Here is a 6,892-nt window from a genome sequence, read left to right as displayed (position 1 = left end):
ACTTCATCACTTTGGAAACAGACACATTGTTCTGAAAGAGAGGGACAGTTTGAAAGAAACACAGCAATGCAATAACTGAATTAACAAATGAAAAACACAGAAGAGATTTTAGCATTTTTTCCACCACAAAAAAATCTATTGAAATGAAAGGCTCAGTACCAGATGGTCATCAAAATTGTGTAACCCATCCCTCCACTCTTGATATCTATAAACCGTTTTTCACTGTGGACAATGCCAGAAATAGGTTGAAACATCTGGTTAAAACATAGCACAAGTAAATTAGTAACACAGCATTGTGTTCACAAATTGCAATCTTTTATAAAATGCTGTTAAACATACTTGTAACGCCATTCATTAAGATTATCTTGGCATTTCCAGTGAGTCTGGTTGAGTTCTCAAGGTGAACTGACCCTGGACAGACAAAGTACAAATTGCCTCTGTTGGATGTAACTCGGTCAAATAATGAGTCAACGCCCTTGGCTTCAAAAGGTCATCCCGTAGCTTGGCTGGAAGCCTGTTCTGAGTATATAAGTAATCCACAAGACGTCTCAATTCCTCATTATTTGGTGGATACACAGTGCCCTGTTGCTGTTGGGGTGTTGTTGTAGAGACAGTTTCTGTTTTTAAACAGGTCTGGATTTGTTTGAAAAAACATGCCATTTACTGACGTTTTTATGTATGCATGAAATCCTTGGTTTAGCACAGTGGTTCTCAAATAGTGGGGCGCGCCCCCTTTGGGGGGCGCGGTGCGATACCTGGGGGGGCGCGTGTGACCCTGGGGAACAGGCTTTTTTTTTGGGCCATACTAGTATAAAGTGTAATTGCGCATCCACTACAGTAGGCCGCAGTGGCGCTGTCATTGTTACTTCTGTCACGTTTGCGACAGTGCAACATTTTACGACTTACAAGACAACAGGTTTGCCTTGGTTACCTGGTTACCTTGGTTACCAGTGTTGAGTCAAGAGAAAGCTCCGACTGCGTTCTGTCTAAAGCCTCCGTTATTCAACATAACAACCGCCAACATGAAAAAGTTTTTAACAGGGATGAAAAGAAAAGCGGAGAGAGACAAAGATAATGAGACAAAAGAAAGTCACCCGAAAGCTAAGACGAGGAAATACGACGAAGCGTATTTAGCGCTTGGCTTCACTGTCACTACAGTTGGAGAAGAGGAAAGACCGGTATGTTTGCTGTGTCTAAAAATGCTCGCAGCGGACAGCATGAAGCCAAATAAATTAGCGCGTCACTTAAATACGTTACACTCCAATCACGCCGATAAGCCGCTAGAGTTTTTTCAGCGAAAACGTGCTGAATATTGCCAACAGTCATCCCGCTTTGTGAAGGCTACTTCAGTAAACCATCGAGCGCTGTTAGCATCATATAAGGTGGCGTACCAAATTGCGCAGTGCAAAAAGCCCCACACCATAGCAGAGGAGCTGATACTGCCTGCAGCATTAGACATGGTCTCTGTCATGCTGGACGACGCCAGTGCAGCAAAACTAAAAACTATCCCTCTGTCCAATGACACTGTCGCCAGACGTATAGATGACATCGCTAACGATCTTCAAGAACAGCTGGTAGATAAACTCAAAGACAAACGTTTTGCCTTACAATTTGATGAAGCAACTGACAGCAACAAAGACCGTCTGTTTATTGCTTATGTACGTTTTGACTTGTCAAACTCCCTGTGTGAGGATCTACTTTTTTGTAAATATGTCAGAGACAGAGCCACAGCTGAAGAGCTATTCAAAATTCTGGACTCCTTTCTGACTGAGAATGGGCTAAAGTGGGAGAACTGCATTGGTGTTTGCAGTGATGGTGCACAAACCATGGCAGGGAAGAGAAAAGGACTCAGGGCACTCATCAAGACAGCCTCACCTCATGCTGAGTGGACACACTGTATTATACACAGAGAAGCACTTGCATCCAGGCAACTTTCCCCTGAATTAAGTGAGGTTATGACTGACATCATAGATGTAGTCAATTTTATAAAGACCAGACCACTAAAAACAAGAGTCTTCTCTGCCATCTGTGAGGAGATGGGAGCTGAACATCAAGCTGTGCTCTATCACAGTGAAGCAAGGTGGTTGTCACGAGGAAAAGTCTTGTCCCGAGTTTTTGAGCTCAGAGAGCAAATAAGAGTGTTTTTGGAGCAGGAGCACAAGTATGAAGTGGCAGAAAAATTTTGTGATGAGAACTTCCTGGGAAAACTGGCCTACCTGAGTGACATATTTGGAAAGCTAAATGAACTGAATCTACAGCTTCAAGGGAAAGATAAACACCTCCCTCAGGTCACAGACAAGATTAGCTCTTTCACCCGAAAGCTTGCAATGTGGGGCAGGCAACTTGATGAAGGAAACACCGATTCATTTGAGAACCTGCATGAATTTGTGGACACTAATGACTATGATGCTATCTCAGTGATTCCACACATTAAGCAGCATATTTCTTCACTGATTGGATTCTTTAAAAAGTACTTCCCTGAAAACAGTTCCCAGTATGACTGGGTGAGAGACCCTTTCAGTGCACCAGCTCCAACTGGTTTCAGCTCTGCAGAAGAGGAGCAGTTCATTGACATGACGTCTGACTCCACACTGAGACTGAGGTTCACATCACAGACACTCAGTGCATTCTGGCTGAGTGTAGAGAGGCAGTATCCACTCTTAGGGGAGGAAGCTATAAGCATTCTGCTTCCTTTTGCAACATCTTACCTTTGTGAGATTGGCTTCTCTGCTGTTGCTGCACTGAAGACCAAGTACAGGTCCCAGCTAAACATTGAGCAGGAGCTGAGAGTTGCACTATCATGCTTCGAACCTCGCTTCGAAAAGCTGTGCACTGCAAAACGTGCTCATTGTAGCCATTAAACCTGACTTCCTCCTCATTTTGATCAAAAAAAGAAAGAAAAAATGAGCACAAATTGTTTAATTCATTTTTGTTTTGTAGGTTCAAGTGTTTTATATATTGTGCTCCTGAGTTAATGTTGCTGAACTGAATATAAATTAGTTATTATTTTTTTAGTTTTTGTAGTTTATTAGTTATTATAATTATTAAATATTATTTATTGATTTGATTTAATTTTGCAATGGTGCAATTAGTTGGTCAAACATGTTTACAGTTTAAACATGTTTAAAACACGTCTTAAAACAGACTTAAAACACGATTTAATAAAGTTATTCTTTGTAAGTTTGACCATATGTCTTTCTTTTTTTCTTTTCTTTAATGTTAATAAGGATAAAATGTTATGCAGAGATGGATAGTCATGGTGGGGAGTGGGGGGCGCGAATAGTTTTGTTCTTGCTAGGGGGGGCGTAACAGAAAATAATTGAGAAGCACTGGTTTAGCACGACGACAATGATGTGTGCTGTCTGTAGTGGTGAAGGTCACCATGACCCTTCCTAGGCGGCTACAATGATCATGGTAGGCTCATAAACAGAAAAGCAAAGCTGCCTCTGGGTCTCCTGAAAAGAGACGTGGACACACAGAGGAACATGTTTTGTCTGTGCATTTCGTTGCCTCTTGAGACATGTTGCCTTTTTTGCCTCACCAAAAAACTGTAACTCCACCATTTTAGCCAACACATTCTCTTGAAGAAATTCTTCATTGGCTGTCTCTGTCAAATACTGCAGCGAGCGGATGTGCTCACAGTGCCTTGATGGCAGTTCACTTCTTACTGCCAAAACTGATGTTGTCTGCATTCCTCAAGTTCTCACTGTACTTTATGAATATGTTCCCAGGTTTTATTCTGAACATGATTTGATACAGAAAAAACATGCCTTGTCTTTTGCACAGCAAACTCACTCACTCGTCGCTCACGCCGCATTCGGTTACTTTTTTGATTGATGTCTAGTCTAAAATTATTGAAAATATATAAACGTGAACAAATGTTCTGTTGCAATACATTTCTTCCCACTGTTTAGGATAGTCACCTACCGTTGTCTAATGTCTTCTGCCTTTCTGTCTTTAACCCTTGTGCTGTCCTTTACTATCAATCAATCAATCTTTATTTATATAGCGTCAATTCATAACAGGCGTTATCTCGAGACACTTTACAAAAGCAGGTAAAGGACCTTACTGTTTGTCTGTTAACATTAACAAAAGTGCAGGTAACAAGACCATGCCCATTGTTATGTTTACAAAAAGCAGGTAAAGGACCTTACTTATGGCTATATTACAAGAGCCCAGCTTAATCCGTCATAGCATGGCAAGAAAAAACTTCCTTTTAACAGGCAGAAATCTTCAGCAGACCCGGGCTCATGACGGAACAGCCATCTGCTAAACTGTGCTGGGCTTGAAAATGGGATGGGGGAGATGGGACAAGATGCAGAAAGAAGAATAGGATAGGATAGGTTGGGGGGTGGGGTTGTTTGGGCAGGCCATCCTCACCAACAGTACCAAGGAACCTAAGAGAGCTCAGGAGCTCCCAGAAAAAGGAGAGGTTAGAATATAAATTGAATTTCCCTCGGGATCAATAAAGTATCTATCTATCTATCATTGTATCTATAAAGATAGTGACAAGCAGTAATAAGATATGAAAGCTGGGAGAGAAAGAGGGAGAGAGAGATAAGAGATCCTGGTGCCAGTTCCCCCGGTAGTCTAGGCCTGTAGCAGCATAACTATGAGCTGGTCCTAAGCCAGCCCTAACTATAAGATTTATCAAAAAGAAAAGTTTTAAGTCTATTCTTAAAAGTACCTAGTGTATCTGCCTCCCGGAACTATGCATATTTATAGTTCTTCAGTTTTAAACTTTTAGAAGGAGATTTTCTCTTTTCCTTTAATCAGTCTTCTTGCCTATTTAATACTTCTATTGTATTTATTAATTACATTCAAACAAGAACATTACACAGGCCTTCACACAAATGATTTACTGCACAGCACACAGACACACACACACACACAGACTCCAACAGCACACACAAACACATCTATTCAGGCTGCACAGCACTCACACACATATCTCCAAAGACTCCACCATTCTCCTTATCACTTTCCATTTTTTTTCAAATGTTTGCATGATATTGGATGCCATCTTTTTGATTGTATTTTTTTTTATCACACAAGAAATAGCTATGCACGTGAATAGGGAACAGTGTATGGTGCCCTGTTTGAGAAACTAGCTGACAAACTTCTACAGCAGTCCTAAGCCCCGTTTCCACCGAGTGGTCCAGCTCGGTACTGCACGCATTTTGGGGCGTTTCCATAGACTAATACCGGGAAAGATTCCCAAATAACTGATCCCTTCCGTTGGGGTGCCAAGAATGTGGAGCCAACCCAAAAAGGTGGAGCTAAACACTAGAGAAGATGAACTGCTGGATGTCTTCCAGTGTTGGTTTTGTTTGTGTAGCATTTTTTTCCTTTGTTGAATTTATTAGTTAGCGGTTAGCTGCTATCATATGACGCTATTTACATTGCGGCTATCGTCATCCGGCTGACACGCTGCCTACCAAATAGGGCACAGTGGCTATGGAAACGCAAACGGGATCGGGCTTAATCAAACCAAACCGTACCAAACTGTACCAATCCGTACCAGACTGCTGTGTGGAAACGGGGCTCTAGAGACTACTGCGGCCAACTACTGGGGTTTCTAGCCCAGTGCCACAAACTGTTTTAATACACTCCACTAATTCACCACCATCATCAGACATCCTACAAACAGTTCTCTGTCTACTGAAATGACCAGCACTCAACCTTGTTGCCTTCTTTACATTGCCAGCGTCAGAAGAAAAGACCCAGCCCAACATTTATCCCAGCCAATCACTTGTTACCTGGCTTCAATTTTCCCTCGTTTATTGTAGTCTGTCACTGTAACCTGCGTCTCTTTTTAATTCTAGCCATTCCCTCGTTACCTGGCCTCAATTCTCTAGTCAGTCACTGTTACCTGACCTCATGGCATTAATGCCTCACATGTTTCTGTTGGTCGCCTTTATTGCATTCTGGATTCATTTCTCTAAAATTTAAACATCAACACCGTCTGTACTGTACCCAAACCAGACAACGATAATTTAGATTTTCCAATGTGCACTATTTTAATAAAAAAGTTTGTGTTCACCTTTGTTGTATTTGTGAGGCTTCTCGATGTCTGGATAGAGCTAGACGTTGTACCATAGATTTCAATGATGTCGTTTTATCACCTCATAAAAACAAATTTGAATTAGAAATGTTTCAACATTTTTCATAAATTAATCAATACTTACGTCCTCCATCAACCCTCAATTTCCCATCATGTCCGGGGTCACCAAGTGTTGGATAAAAGTTGCCTATTTTATCCTTTTCTTAAATGTTGTAAAAAGAAATCTGACTCCTTTAAATAATTACCTCAGATTTCTCGGTGCATTAATTTGATAGGATGAGAGGAATGACGGGAGGCGTCTCTTTCAGGTTAACAGGGTTTATTAACCTGATGAATCAATAATGCAAGTTACAGAGTCTCGGGGTTCACTACGTATCCCTGACTACAGACAGATGCTGGATCAGTTCACGAACCCCGGCTATTTTTCCCTGAACCCTCTTATACTTTGGACAGAGATTATCTAACCCAAGTGCATTTTCAGATGTGTGGTTTCCTTTATCCAATTGGCACAGCTTTCGAAATTATGCATCTTTGGACATGGGGTTCCCCTCCTCTCATTGGTGCATCACACTCCCGCATCCTTTCTCCAATCCGTATGGGAAGATACTTTCTACCTGTTTCTCATCAAGAACCTGACATCTAGTCTGCGTAAACAATTCCTTTCAAGGAGATGTTCATTAAAGTGATTAATTGCCAAGGCTCAGAAACCTATTTTGGAATGTGCGAGTCATTCCGGCAAGTTTTCTTCACACAAACACTGTCATGGTTTGTGTTCTGTGTTTCGTCTTGTTTTAGTTTTCATTCTTTCCTTAGTGTTCTGTGTTTATG

The sequence above is a fragment of the Symphodus melops genome (genome assembly GCF_947650265.1).
Source record: "Symphodus melops genome assembly, chromosome: 15".
NCBI lineage: Eukaryota > Metazoa > Chordata > Actinopteri > Labriformes > Labridae > Symphodus > Symphodus melops.
Note: the sequence above shows the minus strand (reverse complement) of the source record.